The 21558-nt window shown below is 39.2% G+C and overlaps 2 pseudogenes; one reads left to right on the top strand and one right to left on the bottom strand.

Moving 5' to 3' along the window:
- Nucleotides 1-13822: 13822 nt before the first annotated feature.
- LOC112315069 (small nucleolar RNA U3) lies at nucleotides 13823-13903 on the top strand (annotated as a pseudogene).
- Nucleotides 13904-14044: 141 nt separating this feature from the next.
- On the bottom strand, nucleotides 14045-14128 carry LOC112315074 (U4 spliceosomal RNA; annotated as a pseudogene).
- Nucleotides 14129-21558: the final 7430 nt, after the last annotated feature.

Here is a 21558-nt window from a genome sequence, read left to right as displayed (position 1 = left end):
TATGGAAATCGTGGTGGGCAAAATTCCCTCAGTACTCATATTGTATCACTTCCACGTGCTTTATTTATACATATGTGAAGGAGCCTCAAACTGGAATACAGAGCATTTACATTGTGCAAAAAGAAAACAGTATTTAATGTTGTGACTTTCACTCCTTCAATATTGATGAGGGCCCACTATGCCCCTGGTATGGACTATGGCAGTGAACAAGGCAGACAGAGTCCTAGGCCAGTGAATAAACAAGTGAGAAAACACATGAATGTTCCAGACATTGCTAAGGTCAGAGAGTTACCCTCAGCTCTTTAAGCCTGTGTACAAGGTCTGTCTGGAAAAAGTCCAACTGTTGTTAATATAATGAGAACAGTTTGTGGGACAAGGATGTAACCTGGCAGCCAGGGAGAGTGGACTGGAATGCCAATGTATAAGTAATGACAATGTCATTGTACTAGTCAGTGGGGGCAGTAGATGCTGTTGAGTGAGCATGTGTACTGTGTGGCTGTCACATTCAAAATGACAGAGCAAGTAGAGCAATGAATCTATATCAGATTTTGCGTTAGGCTTGAACATTACTCTGTGGAAACTATTGGGTTGATTCAGAAAGTTTGGGGGGATGATGTAATGAGTGCAGCACAAATAAAAACTTGGCACAAACACTTCAAGGGTGGTTGAGAATCTTTTGAAAGTGATCCATGTTCTGGAAGACCTGCCATAAGCACAACACCTGAGAATGGTGGAAGTGTATTGGCTGCAATCAACAGATTGGTGACTGAGAGTACAAGAACTAGAAGCTGATGTGGGGATTCCAAAAGTTACTGTGTCCGAGATTTTGACATAGGATTGTGTCATGAAACATGTCATGGCGAAATTTGTTCTGTGGCTTCTGCTACCAGAGCAGAAGGAACATCGTGCTGCAGTTGCTAATGACGTGATTCAAACCACTACCAGTGAACCAGATTTCCTCAAGAAGGTCACAACCTGAGATGAATTGTGGGTTTATAACTATGATCCAGAAATGAAGGCCAAGTTGTCCCAATGGACGTTGCCTACTTCTCCATACCCGAAAAAGGCGTGGCAAAGTAGTAGCAAGATCAAGACAACGTTAACTGTGTTTTTTCACTGGCAAGGTGTTGTCCATCATGAGTACACTCATCTAGGCCAAACAACTAATAAGGATACTGCCTCAATATTTTTTGTCGGTTGAGAGATGTAATATGATGAAAATGACCACAGATGTGGGCAACTGGTAATTGGCAGCTTCTTCACGACAATGTGCCCACTCTTGCATCACGTCTCGTGCAGTGTTTTTTAGTAAAACATCAAATCACCCAGGTGACTCAGCCCCCTACAGCCCATATTTGGTGCCCTGTGACTGCTGGCTTTTCCCAAAACTAAAATCACCTTTAAAAGGTGATTTTATACTGTTGGGAAGAGATTTCAGACTGTCGATGCAATTCAGAAAAATACAATTGGGCAGCTGATGGTGATTGGGAGAACTGTGTGAGGTCCCCAGGTGCCTTCTTTGAAAGGGACTGAGGTGCCATTGTATTGTGTACAATGTTTCATATATCTTGTATCTTCAATAAATGTCTCTAATTTTCATAGTACATGGCTGGATACTTTCTGGACAGACTTTGTATTGACTCTATCGATGTCCACCAAGAGAGGATACTGAACCCTGAGACTAGGGACCAAACCTGTAATTGCCAAACTCACTGTGTTCCCCCAAACAACAATGTGTTTATTTCTCTGAATTGAACATAGTGTCTTCCCCTGATCCTTGGAGTTCCCTTTGGTGGGCGGGAGAGAGTGTAAAGCTGGATGTATTCATGTTCTCCTTCCTCTACTCACACTTCCTCTCTGCAATGCTCAATCTGTAAGGAAACAGTTTTAGGGTTCAAGGTTATCTTCCCTATCAAGAATCAGCAGACTTTTTCAATGAAGGGCCAGATGGTAAATAGTTTAGAGTCTATGAGTCACAAAGTCCCTGATGTAATTACTTAACCCTGCTATTATGACACGAAAGCAGTCAGAGGTAAAACACAAATGAGTGGACACATGTGGCTGTGTTCCAGTGAAACTTTACTTATGGACCCCAAAATTAAAGTTTGTATCATTTTCACATCACAAAACATTACTTAAAAATGTTTTTAATCATTTAAATAAAGCTTTTATCATTCTTTTTCTGTGGCTGGAGGGCCAGATATGGCCCACAGGTCATAGATCATTAAACTCTGCTCCACGATATCCCTCATAAAGGGTCCTCTGGCGGCTGAATGCCTCCTGTTTACCCCAGCCAACTCACTGTATTGTAAAGGAGCTCATTCCATTTTCAGAAAGTCATTGTTTTAGAAAATACCAGTCTCATATCAAGTAAAAATAGGTCATGCTGTATTCAACATTCATCAACAAAAGTTTAAAATTTTAAATAATTTAACTGTATATCATGGAAGTTTTGGAATATACATGAGGGTAGAGAGAAAAGTATAAGAAACCCCTATGTGCCTGTTACCCAGCTCTGAGATTATCTACAGGTGGCCAGTCCTGTTTCATATTCACCCTCCACTCACCCCTCCAAACATGCATGGGTTGTTTTTAAGAAAAGTTTCAATTACAGTTTCAGATACAACATTGGGATTAGACATTTATATCATGTACAACGTGACCCCTGGTAAGTGTAGTACCTATCTGATACCATACATAGTCATTACAATATTATTGACTATATTCCCTACATGCATGGATTCATTTAAAGAAAAATCCCAGAAATTATATCACTCTATCAGTTAATGATTTCTGTACACATTTCTGAGAAATAATGACTGAAAAATGTTACCAAGTTGCAATGATAACACCCCCCAAAATTGACACTAATTTCTTAGCCAGTTGACCACTCTAGTACCCTGAAAATTGACACAAATTTCTTAATATCATTTTCATCTAGTGTCCAAATTTCCTTGACTTATTTTCTATTAGAGTTGATTTAAGTCCAGAAATAAGATCTCTGTGTTGCATTTAGTTAGTAAATTTTAAAAATCTTTTAAAGTGACAACTTTGTAGAAGTATAATTGGTATATAATAAACTTCACATAGTTTGCACACATATTTTCATAAGCTTGGTATATTATATAATCATAAACCCATCACCACAGTCAAGACAGTGAACATTTTCTCTTACCCCAAATATTTTTGTTCCTCTTTGTAATCTTCCTTCTGCACTTTGCCATCTCACCTCACCAACACCTATCCCATAAGACCAGTAATTTGCTTTCTGTCATTTTAGGTGAGTTTGTATTTTCTTGAGTTTTGTATAAATGAAATCATACCGCTTGTACCGTTTATTGCCTAGCTTCCTTGCACAATGAGATAACACCTCACATCTGTCAGAATGACTATCATAAATAAGTCAACAAACAAATGCTGGCAAGGTTGTGGAACCCTAGTACACTGTTGGTGGAAATGAAGACTGGTGTAGCCACTATGGAAAGCAGTATGCAGATACCTCAAAAACTTAAAAATGGGTTGACCTTTTGACCCAGTGATCACACTTCTGGGAATATATCTGAAGGAACCCAAAACACTAATTTGAAAGAAAATAAGCACCACTATGTTCATTGGAGCATTATTTATAATTGCCCAGACATGGAATCAACCCAAGTGTCTGTCAGTAGATGAGAAAGAATACCACAAGCCAATATCACTGATGAACATACATGCTATAATATTCAACAAAATATTGGCAAACTGCATCCAGCAATACATCAAAAAGATCATACACCACGATCAAGTGGATTCATCCCAGGGATGCAAAGGTGGCACAATATTCATAAATCAATAAACGTAATACAAATGTAAACAAAATGAAAGACAAAAATCACATGATCATATCAACAGATGTGGAAAAGCATTTGATAAGGTACAGTACCCATTTATGATAAAAACACTCAGCAAAGTGGGAGTAGAGAGAGCATTCCTCAACATAACAAAGGCTATATATGAGAGACCTACAGCCAACATCATGCTCAATGGACAAAAATTTAGAGCTTTCCCACTAAGATCAGGAATAAGACAAGGATGCCCTCTCTCACCACTCCTATTAGCATAGTACTGGACGTCCTAGCCACAGCAGTCAGACAAGAAAAAGAAATAAAAGGCATCCAAATTGGAAAGGATGAAGTAAAACTGTCATTGTTTACAGATTATGATAGTGTACATAGAAAATCCTATAGACTCCATGAAAAAACTATTTGACCTAATAAAAGAATTTGGCAAAACAGCCGGATACAAAGTTAATACTCAGGTCAAAGGCATTTTGGTACCCCAACAATGAAATATCAGAAACAAATCAGGGGAAAAATTCCCATTTGATACAGCAACAAGAAAAATAAAGTACCTAGGAATAAACTTAACCAAGGAGGTAAAAGACCTGTACTCAGAAAACTATACAACACTGAAGAAAGAAATTAAGGAAGACACTAACAAATGGAAGCATGTACCATGCTCATGGATTGGAAGAATTAGTATAATCAAAATGTCCATACTACCCAAAGCAATGTATAGATTCAGTGCAATCTCTATTAAAGTACCAATGACATATTTCACAGATACAGAACAAACATTTCAGAAATTTATGTGGAACCATAAATGACTCCGCATAGCTGCAGCAATTTTGAGAAAGAAGAACAAAGCAGGAGGGATCACAATACCTGATATCAAACTGTATTACAAGGCCACTGTAATCAAAGCAGCCTGGTACTGGCATAAAAACAGGCACATAGACCAATGGAACAGAACAGAGAGCCCAGATATAAACTCAAGTCTCTACAGTCAATTAATATTTGACAAAGGGGGAAGAAGCATAAAATGGAGCAAAAATAGCCTCTTCAACAAATGGTGTTGGGAGATCTGGGCAGCTACATGCAAAAAAAATGAAACTTAATCAGCAAATTACACTATACACAAAAATAAATTCAAGGTGGATAAAAGACTTAAATATAAGTGGTGACACCATAAAAATCCTAGAGGAAAACATAGCCAGGAAAATTTCAGACATTCCACACAGCAACATCTTCACTGATATGTCCCCTAAAGCAAGGGACATAAAGGAAAGAATAAACAAATGGGACCTCATCAAATTAAAAATCTTCTCCATGGCTAAAGAAAATAGCATTAAAATGAAAAGAGAACCAACCATATGAGAAAACATATTTGACAATGATACCTCGGACAAGAGTTTGATCTCCAAAATATATAAAGAACTCACACGACTCCACTCCAGTAAGACAGACAACCCAATAAAAAATGGGCAAAAGACTTGAACAGACACTTCTCCAAGGAGGACATACAGAGGGCCCAGAGACATATGAAAAGATGCTCAGTATCACTAGCCATCAGGGAGATGCAAATTAAAACCACAATGAGATACCACCTTACACCAGTCAGAATGGCCATTATAGACAAATCAACAAACAAGTGTTGGAGAGGATGTGGAGAAAAGGGAACCCTAGTGCACTCTTGGTGGGAATGCAGACTGGTGCAGCCACTGTGGAAAACAGTATGGAATTTCCTCAGAAAACTAAAAATGGAACTGCCTTTTGACCTGGTAATTCCACTGCTGGGACTATACCCTAAGAATCCTGAAACACCAATTCAGAAGAACCTATGCACCCCAGTGTTCATAGCAGCACAATTTACAATAGCCTAGTGCAGGAAGCAACCTAAGTGTCCATCAGTAAATGAATGGATCAAAAAACTATGGTACATCTACATGATGGAATACTACGCAGCAGAAAGAAAGAAGGAGCTCCTACTCTTTGCAAAAGCATGGATGGAACTGGAGAGCATTTTGCTAAGTGAAATAAGCCAGGTGGTGAGGGACAAATACCATATGATATCACCTTTAAGTGGAACCTAATCAAAACAAACAAGCAAGCAAAATATACCCAGAGACATTGAAATTAAGAACAGTCTAACAATAGCCAGGGGGAAGGGGCTAGGGGACAGTGGAGAGAAGGGTTTTCAGGAACTACTATAAAGGACACATGGACAAAACCAAGGGGGAGGGTGGAAGCAAGGGAGGGGGGTGGGTTTGGCTGGAGTGGGAGGACTGGTGGGGAGAAAATGCAGACAATTGTAATTGAACAACAATAAAGTAATTAAAAAAATAAAAAAAAGAAACCTATGGGACATTTACACAATGGAATACTAGTTGGCTGTGAAAAAGAAGAAAATCTTCTATCCCTTTTACTCCCCTAATCAGAGATCTGTGACCAGTGTTTAGTCCCTGCTCAGTTTTTCCTTGTCCTCTAAGATTCCTCTGGCTCTTGCAGCTCCATTGGCTCGTTGAAACTTCTAACCCGGCCACAGTTAAAGACAAAATTGTGAAAGTTACTTCTATCTACTACCCTGCTCTTTCTAACCACATTTCACGAACTTTGAGGTCAGATGGACCTCTTGTTTATCTAGATATCCTGGCAGTCCTTTGGTCAATATTTACTGTGTACTGAAGGTTCAAGACAGACAAGGTCTTTGTCTTCATGGAGGTTACAATATAGAGGCTGGGAAAAGGTAATAACTGAATAAATAAATAAGGCTACATCATATAATGATGAAAGTGAAATAAGATAATGGGAGGACGGGCAGTGACAGGAAGGACATCAATATGGTGGCAAAGAAGGGTTTTTTGAAGTGGAAGTATTTGACTAGACAAATGACTAATTGACTGACTGACTTCTTTCCTTCTTTTTGGTTTTAGCTGGGTGGTTTATAGCAAAGATATTGACCAGCAGAATTTCTACCTTTCTTCTGTTTTGGCCAAATTCCTTCCAAATAACCTTAAATGATCAAACCAGGTGTGGTAGACAGCCTGTAAGAGGCCCCAATGATCCACACATCCTGGTATTCATGTCCTTCACTGTTGGCTAGATGCAGTGACTTTCTTCTAACAAACAGAATATGGCAGGAGTGATGGGATGTCACTTCCAAGTTTAGTTTAGAAAATGGCTTTGGCTTTCATCCTAGCTTCCCTGTCTCTCTCTGGCTCTCTCCCTCTCTCTCTCATCACTCAGTCCATGTGAAGCCAGCTTCCATTTCTTGAGGCAGTTCTATGTAGACATCCACATGGCAAGGACGGAGGGCTGTGGCCTGCCAAAATCCACTGAGTGACCTTGGGCATGGATTCCCACCCCTTCCCCCCAGGTTGAGTGTTCAGCTGAAATTGCGGCTTGGCTGAGAGCTTAACTACAACCTCATCAGCAGCCTTGAGCCAGAGTCACTCAGACAAGCTACCTCCTGGTTCTTGAGCAACAGGAACTGTGAGTGATAAATATTTCTTGTTTTCAGCCACTGAGGTTTGGGTAATGTGTTACACAGCAATAGATAACTTTAGAACCAAATGGGTGTTGATTGTCAGTGGGAATGACTTCGCCTTTCTATTGATGAGTGAGGCTGGTACCATTGTATCCAGGCAAATATTCTTCATTAGACTAAATAGCCATCCCAAGGAGCCCATATTATGGCCTTTCAAGCAGTTTTACACTGGATTGTAATTGTCTATGTAGTGGCTTATTGACATTACTAGAATGTAAGCTTCCCAAGGAAACTTGAATGTTTTCTTTCTGTCCTTACCTCCCAGTACCTCACTATGAAAACTAATATGCTGAGAATTGAGAATTCACTAAGTTCCTTTACCTTTATAACACCACTATGAGAAAGGTATTAGATACAATCAATTGGTAGATGCGAAACTGAGACCAAAGAGAGTTAGTTTGCCTAAAGTGATGTCAAAGTAAGTGACAGAGCCAGGAATTGAACCCATCAGTCTGGCTTCAGAGTTCAAAATACACATGTGTGCTCAATTAAGTAAGGGCAATGAAACTGACCTGTAACTTCTGATTACCTTCCCGGGGAGTTAGATACCTCCCTGTGACTCTATTTATTCATTGGTGTTTTCATAACTTTTGAATGGTATTTGTTGTCAACAACTTACAGTCTAATTCTGTTGCATATGTATTTGTAAATATTCCAGAAGCATCCTGTTGCCTTTCCCATGTCCCTATTCACTCTGCAAAGCGCCTGACAGAAGGCTTGGCTTTCCTCTATCTTTTGGAGTCATTTATGTTTTGAGATGCTCCCTTCACCAGGCATGTCAATGTGTGAGTTGCAAGCAAAATCTCTCAGAGGCAAAATCTGGAACAATTATCAGTTTAGGGAATCATGTAACAATAAACTTCTCTTTCAAAAATGAGAAAGTCCCATAGCAAAAATCTTTCAGCTCCTCATTTCATCTGAGAACCTTTAAGGGGCCTCTCTGACTCTGGGTTGCCACACGGAGACACATCAAACACAGACTCTCATCACTAAGTCTGGTTGCTGAGGCCCCAGACTTTTTAGAATAGATACTGTGACTTCTATCCAGTATGGGTGAATGTACCTGAAAGTATGATGATACTTCTTTTAAAAGTGCTGAGGTCCCTCCACCCAGTGGCTTAATTTAGGTTGTGATGTAGAAGAGAAGCATGGAATAAAACTTTCAAAAAAAAATCTGACTCACTCTTCATAAAGTCATATAGGATTGGTTTGGCCTTGATGAATTCAGCACTTTAAAGGGTATGTCAACACAATAAATTTTATGCCCTCGATAAAACTTGTGAGTGAGCTCAGTGAGAAATTCCAAGGTCTGGGAAGGCAATTAATGTTTGAAATATATATTGAGTTGTTTATTGTGACATTTTATGTGGCTGCAGAGTGGTATCCAGGATGTCATGAGGGAAAAATTTCCCTGGGAAATGGGAGGGTTGCTTTTCAAATAGCATTGACCAGATTACTCCCTGAATACGAAGGAATGTAAGAAATGACTACCAATGAAAACTCAGTTCTCCAATCACATCATATCATTCTTGCTCTCTGTTCCAGCTCGTAATAATCTCCTACAGGGTATTTGTTGTCAACATTTTTGCAACTTAATGTCCTTGGACCATTTTTATCACTGTTCATTGTAATTCTACATGAATGAGGGTTTTTTTGAATTTATTTGACTTGAATTCCAACCCAAGCTCTACCTCTTCATGAGGGTGTGACTTTATTATGAGTTATATTGCCTTGCTGGACTTCACTTTGTGTTGTGAGAATTAAATGAAACAACATGTTATAAAATACTTTCTGAATTACAATGCCATTTATAATTTAGGAAATCACCGTTACTTCTTTGTGTAGCTTTAACAAGCTCTGTCTGAGGACAGCACTAATACATAGTATAATGGTAGGTCCTAAAATGTAAGCTGTATGTATTAGTTATTGTGTCAATGCTGCATGACAATCATCAGAATCTCATTGGTTTATAATAATATTTATTTACTTCTTTTTTTCCTCATTGGTCTGTGGCTTGGCTCATAGCTCTGCTTTAGGATGCAAACAGAGTTTAGGTTACTTTATGTGTACCATCTGGGTCATGCCTGTTCATGGAGGAAGACAGCCATGCATGCAGGGTGATCAGAAACACAGGGTACCTCTTAAGTCCTAAGCTCTAAACTCATACACAGTCATATTTGCTCACATTTTATTGGCCAAAGCCAGTCACATTACTAACCCAGCATTAGTGGGGCTGGGAAGTATACTCTATCGATGGTGATCCATGGCAAGAGAGACGGGACACTTAGGGAAGAATACTTTTACTTATCATACAACACTTGTATAAGTAAAAAGAAATGAAGAATCTGAGGTGACATATAAACAAAAAGGCACCTAAGGAACACAGTTTTCTTTCTCTTATATTCAAACTTCAAATAATTTGAATTGGCCTTCTACAATCCAAATGAAGATTCAGTTCTCTTTTTTTCCCTTGTATTTGACAAATTCATATATTCTGGTTTTATCAGTGACACATTTTGCCTTTCAGAAAGTCATGTACTTACTTTTCAGTGTCTCCAAAAACCCTTTGGTGGGCTGTGAAATGTCCATTTTATTGGTTCATCTTTAAATGTCAGTGACCAGTCAGGATAATAAAAGAGGTAAGTGTTTACTCATCTATTCAAATCAAGTGATACTATGCTTTGTAGGAGACCAAGAATCAGGAAGAAATCCAGGTTTAGTGCTAGCTGGCACTAAATTTGGACAAGTTGATGACATTTTCTGGGGATAATCTATGAGAAAAGGAACTGGGGAATTGCAGGGCAAATCAGTGAATGATGCTAACTATTCTCAGTAATCTCTCAGTGCAGAAGTTGTTGTCTAAATAAGCATTCCTTTCCAAATGCAGTCTAGCTGTTTTGCTTAAAAGTTGGCAGATTGACTTGCTCCAGGGTATGAGAAGCTTAAGGAAGATGTTTTAAATGTAGTGTTTAAAAAATCCATAACAATTATGCAGGGATTTTTTTAAGTTCACGTAACAATTTCCCTGCTTGTTGCTCATTAAATATTTCTATTTTTCTCATTGTTGATCTGGTAATTCTAGTTCTGAGGAAATAATAAGAGATGAGGAAAGAGGTTTATGTACAAAATGTTCATTGTGACCTTTTAAAAAATTAAACTGAAAAATTGGACAGAACCTAAATGTCCAATAATAAGGGACTGATTGGGTAAATTGTTGTAAATCTACTTCATGTACTATAATATTGATGTTTAAATAATGGTTTAAACAATTTTAATGTCTTTTATACAATTTTAAGGACATTCTCATGATATAATACTAGATGAAATATATAAAATAAGGAAACCATGTATTGTATAACCATCAGTTCTTTAAAAGTGCACATAATAAGATTTTAAGGAAATTCAGAAAAATGTGAATAGTAGTGTACTCAGGATTGTGAAGTGGTTGGTGCTTTTTCAGTCTTTTCTTATATTTTTCTATATTTTCTGGTTTTGACAAACACTTTATTTTTCATGCATGTTAAAGTGATACATAGACATAGTTAAAACTCAAAGTAATCTTTAAAAGCTTATAGTGAAATAGATCAAATCTAGCTCCCCAGAAATAAGTGTTCATACTTTTCAGCTCTTTCTTTGGTTTCCTTCCATTTGTCTATATAATATGCTTATACATCTATTACTGGAATCATGAGTTTTCAGAAATTCCTTTGGCTTCTGATTATGATGAATGGTTGAGGGGTTAGCTGTCCTTTATCAACTTCCCCAATTTCTCTTCCCATTCATTATTGTCTCAGTTTACTATGTCTCAATTTAATTATGTCAAAATACTTGGTTAAATTGATAATAATGTTTACATAATTATGATTATGTAAATGTTCATGGCTGAACTATGTTTAGTTTTCTACATATGTATTTTTTCTGAATTCCTCAACTACTCTGTCAAATACTTGTCAACAATTTTCCAAATGTACAGACACAATATTAAACATTCTTATATGTTCTGTCCTTTTCCCCCAATGACATCTCCCTGACCACTCTTATTAGACTGTTTACTCTTTAAGTGTATAGCTCAATATTGTTTCAGACTTACTTTCACTGATATGCGATGTTGGGTTCCTCAGATCCTGTTTCTTCCTCTTTATTTACTCCTTCCTGTTGGCGGAGTACATCCATTTCAGAAGCTTCCCAACAGAGAGTGCATGGGAGATAAATATTTTGGGTCCTTCCACATCTAAAAATATCTTTATTTTAGACTCCCATTTGATTGATAGTTTAGCTGGATATAGAATTTTCCCTCAGACATTTCAAGAACTTTCCATCTCCTAGTACTCACTGTTGTTGTTCAGAGTGATATGCTGTGGGTCCTGAGCCATCAGGATGAAGGCTGAATGAGACAGAGATGAACAGAAGGAGACTGGACCAATAATCTAGGAAGAAGGAAGAATTATGAGTAGATAGAGAAAACACATAAAAAGTCACAGAGGTCCAGTTCTAATTGATAAGGATGAAAGAGTCAGCCAGGGACTGTTATGAAGTAGGCAAGAAATGTAGCTCAGAGATGTCAGCTTGGGCTTGCCCCATAGTTCTTGCTTGCTGGGTTCAGAGTTTAGGGTGTCAGAGATGCAGAAAATTCCAGGGAGCAGGACTCAGTTGAACTGTGATGCAAGGAGGGTCTTTGGGCTCAAGTGTATGCTCTTTGCTGAATACAGATTTATCCTGTGCTGACATCTCCCAGAGGGAAGTCAGAAGCCTGAAACTGCTTCTGATCAAGACAGGCAAGTAGAGTTCCTGGGACCCAAGCAGCAGCCCAGAACTTGGTTTTGATTAAGCCATTACGAAAACATTGTATATCCCTCACTCTTTCCAGCAACTTCTCCTTGAATTCCAGGTAGAGAAAACAAAAAACACTGGCTTTAGACACAAGGCTTCCCTGTTGCCTCCAGATCAGCTCATACTCTGCCACCAGTGTCTGCAAGGAATGAAGTTAGCTCTTCAGGGTTGCTGATGACAAGGGTTATACACACCCAGAAATCACCATTGTGATCTCCATTTAAACAGTGGTGCCCCCAGAACTTGTCTCTTTGGCTGTATTCTCACAGTGACACACAGGAGAGACACGCCCGTAAATAGGTTTGAATCAGAGGTCACATGTGGTTTTCATATTGAAAGTGATTTTGGTAGAATGGAAACAGCTTAAAACCTGATGCTCCTATTGTCTTCCAACAGCTTCAACCAGACATGCAGGAAATACAATTTCCCCTTTTAAAACACTGATCTTCTTTCAAATTAGTTTTCCCAGAAGTTTGAACAAAGAATCAATAGAAAAAGAAAATGATTTGGGATCACAGTTGAACAGCGGGCCATTTTTCAAAGTGTTTTATCGTCTTGCAAAAGTGGATATGCTTGACTAGGGTTAGCAGCGGTCTGCCAGGAAGGATTTCAAGCTCAAGAACTCAGCATTTCTGTCTTTCTAGGGTTTGATTTACTCCAATACATAGATTTTTTCCCAAGGTCATTGCCACTCTTTAGATGATGATGAGTAAATACAGTGCTTAAAACAGGCTTGCAAATAATGGCCCACAGAAGACATTTTTTTGTAATCAACTCCAATTTTTTTTAATAAGCCCAGATACCAAAGTATAATGAAGCAGCATTTCTTTGTTTGCTTAATCTAATGCTCAGTTTTCATGAGGGACTTTACACATTTTAATTCTACTAAGACTTTGTTAGGTGCTAAATTACTGAGAGATTATCAAGTATTTCTAAGATGGTTTCAGATGCTAAAAATTTATGAGAGAATAAAGCTTAAAGAAGAGAGTAGAAAATATTGCTATTACTACATCCACTACTATCATCATTACTACTACTGTCCTCATTGTTATTGCTGCTATTACTACTACTACTGCTACTATTTTCCTGCTATGAGTACTATGACCGCCACTATTACTACTGTTATTACTTATTAACTACCACTACTCTTAATACTGCTACTCTCTCTACTGCTACCACTATTGTTACTGTCAACACTGCTGCTGCTAGTACTATCACTACCACTATTACTACTGATACAACTATTTTACTACTCTTAGTCTTACTACTAATGCTGCTGATACTGCTATTACTACCACTACTATTGTTACTACTACTATTGTTACTGGTACTACTGCTGCTACTACTATTTTACCATTATAATTACTATGACTATTGTTGCTACTCTTACTACTATTATTACTACTTTACTTTTACTACTACTGCTTCTGCTGCTATGATTACTACTACCACTGTCGTTACTACTACTATTGTTACTCTATCACTACTATTTTTATCACTAGTACTATAGTAGCTACGCCTTTTGCTGCTGCTACTGCTACAAATACTACTATTGCTATTATGACTAGCAGATGCATTTTTATTTTTAGCCCTTTCTATGTGCATGCCACTTTATATATATGATGTTAAGACTATACTTTCAGGGATCATTTCTATAGTTTGTTATATATATGATGCTGCTTAATCTCCCCATACCTAACAATTTAGGAAATATTGACTCCATCTTATATATGAAGATCTTGAGACTCAAAGGGATTGAGGTAAATTGTCCAAGATTACCCAGAGTGAGTGGCAGTACTAGGGTTGAAGCCAGATCTCTTTGACTTTATTTCTTTTTTTTAATTAAGTTATTTTTAATAAGTTATTTTTAATTAGCAATAATTGTGCCTCAGATAAACCTCATTAGCTACGATACTGCCACATGTGCAAAGCTTTTTTTAAAGTTATTTTTTAAAAATTATCTTATTGTTGTTCAAGTGCAGTTGTCTGCATTTACTCCCCACTACTCCCTCACACCCCAGCCATCCCCACCTCCCTCCCCTAATTCCACCCCCCCTTGGTTTTGTCCATGTGTCCTTCACAGTTGTTCCTGAAAACCCTTCCTCCCCTTTTCCCCTATTATCCTCTCCCACCTCCCCTCTGGTTACTGTCAGATTGTTCTTAATTTCAATTTCTCTGGGTATATTTTGCTTGATTGTTTGTTTTGTTGATTAGGTTCCACTTAAAGGTGAGATCATATGGTGTTTATTTCTTAAGCAGGATGCTCTACTGAACAAAACAGACAGAATAGCAGTAACAGAAGAATTATATGGCTGATGATTGTAATTCCCACGTGAAAAGACATGAGATCCCACAAGGAGACTTGTTATAAAGACACGGGTACAGGGAAATCCTTCCCTTCAGAGCTCCCCAGCTGGGTCTCTCTCTTTTCCTTTCTTCATCTCTCACACATACTCACACTCAGAAACACACATAGGATATTTTAGATAAAGCACACAATTTCACTTAGCTGACCTATTTTATTTTAAAGGGGAAATGAGCTAATGCCCTAGATTTGGGAGAAGACTGACACATCTCCATTTATCTTTCTGCTCACTGTTCTTATTCTAAACCCCAAACTCAAGTTGACAATTTTTTTCTTAACAGGCTTTGGTAAAGACAACCTGAAGGCTTCTATTTGCCTTTCCCCATCTCTTTACCTATCCTAGTCTGAACATGTACACACAATCCATTTACTGCCAAATAGAGCCCATAAAAGGGAGTTCTGTTAATTGTTTTATTTGATAAATACATGGACTGAGCGCCTAATAATAAAACCTAATTTATATTGCACTCTTACCATGAATGCTTTTCATCCTCACAAAAGCCCTAGGAGATTGTATCATTATAGCCCTCCAGAGAGGGCAGATAGTGAAAGTTCAGATTAAGTAACTCACCCAAGGCCACTCGGAGTTACATAAGAAAACCAGGACTTCACTATATTGTGCAGAGTAATTGTAATTTGGTGGGAACAGTTTTGCGTTTGTGTGGGAGAATATACAGATAAATAAGACTCTAGTCCTCACTTCAAAGCTGCTTAAAACCCAATTATGATGAAAGATGGGGCCACATGTAAACAAAAGCTTGAGCAAAGGATAGGGGTGCAGGCTAAGAGGAGGAGTGAGAGTCAGAAAATGGGCAGAGTCTGGGTGAATATAAAACTAACCAGCTTTGAGGTCCCAACTTGCATAGTGGATCACAGTGTTGAGAGGCTGCTGGGCTGACCCTGCCTGGCGTCAGAAGTAGGTGGGACAGGGAGGATTAGCTGAGTGGCGACATGAACGCTGCTGCTGCAGACAGAGTTTTAAAGAGGCCAACTCCATGCCTCATTTTTTTCATGAGCTGTTTTCTTCTCTGTGAAAGAAGAGTTTCCCATGCACTGTAAGCAAAGAAGTGACAAGCGACAGCTGTTTGTCCACAAACCCCAGGATCTCAGTGCTAGGAAGAGGTAATCATCAAAGGGGAGACGGTCCTGGAGGCCTACTGAGCTATTTCAAATTATACCTGCCCTGTGTATTTTTTTTACACCATTTTATTTAGGTATGATCATTCTGGAGATTTACTGTACAGTATTGGGTCTATACTTAACTATACTGTATTGCATACAGTAGTCCCCCTTTATCTGTGGTTTCACTTTCCACAGTTTCAGTTATCTGTACTCAAATGCCACATGAAAATATTAAATGGAAAATTCCAGAAGTAAACAATTCATAAGTTCTGAATTGCACACCTTTCTGAGTAACATGATGAAATCTCGTGCTTTCCCACTCTGTCCTGCTGTGGATGTGAATCATCCCTTTGTCCAGCATATCCACACTATAGATGCTCCCACCTGTTAGTCTCTTAGTAGCTGGCTCAGTATCACTTCAACTGTCAAAGTATCACAGTGCTGGTATTCAGTTAATCCCTATTTTACTTAATAATGGCCCCAAATCACAAAAGTAGTGCTGCTGGCAATTCTGATAGGCCAAAGAGAAGCTGTAAAGTGCTCCATTTGAATGAAAAGGGAGTACAGTACAATAAGATATTTTGTGAGACAGACCACATTCATGTAACTTTTATTACAGTATATTGTTACCATTGTTCTAGTTTATTATCAGTTATTGCTGTTAAAATCTTTTACTGTGCCTAATTTATAAATTAAACTTTATCATAGATGTTTATATATAGGAAAAAAAGTAGTGTATATAGAGTTTAGTACTATGTTATTTCAGGCATGCTCTGGGGGTCTTGGAAAATATATCCCATGAATAAGGGGGTACTACTCTATCTAAAACTGGCTAAGATAATAGATCTTATGTAGAGTGGTCTAACCACAAAATTTAAAAAATTAAAATAAATAAATACATAACCAAAGAGGTGGGAAGAAACTTTTGGAGTTGGCAAGTCTGTGTTTACTTTTGAGGTTTGAATAAGAGTTAATCAAGTCAAGAGAGAACATTGTATCTGGCCTCCCTCTACTTTCCTGCCAAAACCAGAAAGAATATCTTTGTTTTCCATTATTTCCCCTATGTAAGGAAATAATCTGCCTTCTCCTTCCTCTCTCCCCACACCTACCTCCTATCCCATGACACTTACCTGCCATTCGTTATCCTCTCGGCCTGTCCCCTGCTTCAGTGCTTTTGGAGGGACTAGAATGCTAACTGAATGCATTAGAGCAGGAGATATTGTTTACATATGGGGGGGACAGTGTCATTAAAAGCTCATACCCAAACTAAGCCTGGTCACAGAAGGCCTGGGTATGAAGGTCACTAAGTGTGAGGGCATCCTGCAGCCATGGAAGGTGGTGGAAATTGCATACTGGATTCAGGTGTAGGTGGGAAGTGGGAGCTCTAAGCCTGTGCATTGAACTCCAACTTGGCTTCAGCTCAGAGCTCTGCACTGAGGTTGCCAGGTGTGGCTTTTGATAAAATCATCTTCCATGCTTATCTGCAAACCTTCTATATCCAGTCCCTCTGGGAACATTCTGGAGTGGTGATGCTCAATGCTAGGTTGGCTGAGATTACTGGCCATAGCACATTAAAATCTCACCTTCATTTTTTAACCCTCTGCATGTTCTCACCCTGTATCTTTTTCATAGTTCCCTCTTCCTGCTGCTTGTCACTCTCTCTTCCCTATTGGTCCAAATCCAATCTAGCCTTCAAAGTTCAGCTCACCTATCATTTCTCTATTTCTTTCCTGATTCCCTGTAGGAAAAAAATTCCTCTCTTACCTATACATTTTTTAAATACTCATTTGAGAATGTTTTACTGATTTTAGAGGAGGAAGGGGGAGAGAGAAAGAGAGAGAGAAACATCGATGTGAGAAAGAAATGTTGATTGGTTGCCTCCCATACGCTTCTGACTGGGGATTGAACCTGCAACCTAAAGTATTTGCCCTGACCAGGGATCACACCTGCAACCTGCAGTGCATTGAACCCGCAGCCTTTTGGTGTATGGGATGATGCTTCAACCAACCAAGCTACCTGGTCAGGGCTTAACTCTATGTTTTAATGGCATTCTTTTGTGGCTTTGTATATTCCTGTCATCTCCTTTACTGGCCTATGGGTTTCTTGAGAATTAATTGTGTGTATCTGATTCATCTATGTGTCTCCAGTGCCTAGTGAACTGCCAGGAAGTAATGAATTAATTAAACAAACAAAAATTTCAGGGGCGTCTCTTTGCATGTCAGATGCTGTGCTAGATTCTGGGAATGTATTGACAAGATCCCTCCCCTAAGAAACATAAACTCTAGTGGGGGAGACAGACATAAGTGAAAGAATCACACAAATAAATCTAAATGAACACTGGAGGTACACAAGCCTTTGAGAGCTTGTAATGGGGGACTGACCTGTTGGAGGGTCAGTTAAGGGTCAGGAGGAAGTGATGTTAGAGCTGAAGTCTGTAGGGACAGTAGCTCTAACCAGGTGAACCTTCCAGGTAGAAGAAAGATTGTACAAAGGCTCAGGGCAGAAGGGAATTTAGTATATGTTGGAGGAAATGAAAAAAAATAAAGATCAGTGTGGCCCACAATAGAATGTGTTAGCACCAAAGCGAGAGAGAAGGCTAAAGAAGTTGGTAGGGACTTGGATTTGTGGCCATGGTAAAGAGATTGGCCTTTATCTAAACCATGATCATATGCTGATCACACATAATGGGCCCCTTGAATATCCACAGCCTACTGAATGGTGGAGAGTTTGGTCCTCCACAGGCAAACTGGCCTTTGTTGGCCTCACAGTGTGTGCACTGTTGAAATGAGTGTGGTTTAGCTTTTTCACAAGTCAGAGAGCTCTCTGTAAAGCTTAGGAAGTCATGATAGAGAAAAATCCGTGACAATATCTTTTTTAGCCTGCCTTGAGGAAGACAAAGGAAATACAGACTACAACTGGAATGTCTTTTAATGCCCATAAGCAATGAAAAGGCATTTAATTATGTCAGGACATATTCACTGCAGTGCCTATTTTTATGACAACACAGACTCTCTTGGCTGACTGGATCCCTGCCCATGAGCACAGGGTGTTCTGTCTGGCAGAGAAGGGAACTCACACATGGGGCCCTCTCCTTGGGCCAAGCTCTCAGTAGCAAACTCTCCACACTTCTCACCTAGGTAGCTTATGAACAACCCTTGATCTCACTTTCAATTCAATATCCATGGAGCAAGAGGAGACTGAGAGTGAGGGTAGAATCAAGAATAACTTCTTTGAAGTGTTGGGTGATTAGGTGGATGTTATTGTCACAAAGGAAAAGGAGATTTGGGGAGAAATTAATTCAGTTTTTGACTTGTTCAAGTTAAGAGTATGAAGGATGTTTGATTGGACACCAGAATGTAGTTAGAAATATGGTCCTGACCTTAAGAAAGTTGAGTAGTTGAAAACTCAGAAGTGTTGAGGAAGTTCTTTCCAAGAAAGTGTTTCTTCAACACCTCCAAACACCTCTAGCTCCACCCATCATGTAGCTCCAAGTGATATTGGTAGGCTTTGTTTCCCCACCATCCTAAAGAAAAGCCAAGCAGACTAGAAAAAGGTAATCCTAGTTGCACCCACACAACCCTTTACCACCTTCATCAAGTATGTCAGCAAGCAAAGCAATGAATGGCTTTTCCTCTGTATCATCATTAATTTAGATTCTTATAACTTAAAAGTTTCTAATTGTTAACTGCATGAGACTTCCAAGTCTCTCACTCTCCAGTTCAGTCTTGCCTGCCTGCCTGCCTTCCTTCCTTCCTTCCTTCCTTCCTTCCTTCTTTTCTTCCTTCCTCCTTTCCTCCCTCCCCCCTCCCTCCCTTCCTTCCTCCCTTTCTTTCTTTTCATTCATTCATTCACTCAATACTGTGTGCCAGTCTAATGAACAAGACACACAAAATCTCAACTGTCTCAGGCTTAGAGTTGATGGGAGAAGAATTGTAAGGAAGAAGTACAGAACACTGTGGGGACGTAGCCCAGTCTGGTGTCAGTGCCTGCATGGAGAATGACACCATTTCCTGAGATGGAGAACCCAGGAGAGGGACCAGGTTTGGGAGTGGCTTTCAGGGGGTAAATAAGGTGTAAATGCACATGGAGCTCACAGTACCAAGCACCATTCTAAAGAGGTTACAATCATCTATTCATATAATCCTCCCGGCAACTCTGTGAAGGGGTGACCATCATGATCCCCATTTTACAGCTGGAAGCATGAGGCCCAGAAGATTAAGTGACTTTCTTATAAGATAATATAACTAGTAAATGGCAGAGCCAGGACTTCAAACCCATGCTGGCCAGCCCAGAATCCACACTCTTTACCTCTGCAGGATGCAGACTCTCTCATGGGGCTTATTTACACATGTCCAGTTGAGGATTCTGGGGGGATATCTAACTGCCAATTTGGTAAAATTTTCTTATCATTTCAAACAGTCTGAGTTGGGATTTCTATTATTGCTGGCAAAAGCATTAAGAGATAGTCATGAATAGATGTCTGAAATAGTAAAATTTAGGAGAGAAGGCTGGGCTAGATGTTCAGTCTGGATGACACATTAATGTTCTACTTCCAACAGTGAATTCTGGGTTATTCCCTCCTCTGAGGGGTCCCTAACCCTTACAGAATTTGCATGGCCTGTAGTATCTTCTGGAAGATAAAGGCACATAAGGGATGATTCTTTTATTGTTATTATTAAATCCAAAGAGAGTGCCTGCATGCTGTTGGGTAATAGTACCTATTCACATATTCTGTCTTCCTGTCCCCACCCCTACACATGCACATACACCTTAAGGTCCTTGGAAATGACTGCTGTGTGTAAGCTAAGTTGGACATGGTGATGAATATAAACACTGGTAAGTGCGAACTGTGAGAAAAGCAAGTGGCATAGAAACAGCTCTGAGAGCAACGAATGCAGTAAATGCAGGATGCTCAGGCTGCCTGTCCTGGGCATCTCACATCTCACTTGTCTTCTTATGAATGTTGTACACCTACCTTGTTTGAGTTTGACTAAGACTGATTAAAACCCTTTAAATGACTCTTGTTGACAAGATGTGCTGTAGAACATTTTAATGACTAAACAAAATTATGGTGCAATTTCACTTGATTAAAGACAACACTACAACCTGTGTAATTTTCAGTGTATATGTGAAGACAGCAACTTAAAACCACCTTTAAAGAATTCAAAATCTGGATTCTGCTGGAGAAAGGCAGAACAATGGGTGTGGTAGCATCGTTCCTGGATTTGCCTCCCTTTGACTCCTGTATGGTATTTGTTTCCCTTGTCTCCCACTGACTTGGTCTGTTCTTTCCCAATTGTCCAGATAGCTTGAAGGTGACCACCAAGAAAAACCAGATACTATTTACCAAAGTGTCCTATTTGTAGAGGTTCTCTTGACCTGACTCTGTGCCAGACTTGTTACATGTGTTTGTCATTTCCCTGTTCACATTTCCTTTATGGCTCTAGTCTGAAGCTCCGCCCCCTGCCCCTCCCCAATATAAGGAGCACAATTTGTTGATAAGACAAAGCCGAGTTTACTGCTTAGAGTGGTAAGGAAGAACAGCGGCTTACAAAGCAATGACTGTGTGTCAGATGGGGGAAAGGTAGGGTCAGAATTTAATGGGAATTGGAAGTTTGATTTAAGATGGGGTCTTTTTAAGGGAGGGTTTGGTTAGGATTGCATAAGGATTATGATCCAACAACAGTTCAGGACTGGTGGGCACACCAAAGTGGATTTTGTGATAAAGGACTAAAAATGAAAGAGTTGATGGGTCCTTCTCAAGTTTTTAGAATGAATATCAGCTCATTTGCATGGGCAGGAGACTTCTGGAAAAAGAAAGTTGTGCTTTCTTTTTGAAGAAAGTCAGAGGAATAGCACAAAATCATGTTCAAGTA

This window comes from Desmodus rotundus, chromosome 1 (genome assembly GCF_022682495.2).
Source record: "Desmodus rotundus isolate HL8 chromosome 1, HLdesRot8A.1, whole genome shotgun sequence".
In the NCBI taxonomy this organism is placed as follows: domain Eukaryota; kingdom Metazoa; phylum Chordata; class Mammalia; order Chiroptera; family Phyllostomidae; genus Desmodus; species Desmodus rotundus.
This window is presented reverse-complemented; position numbering and strand designations above follow the sequence as displayed.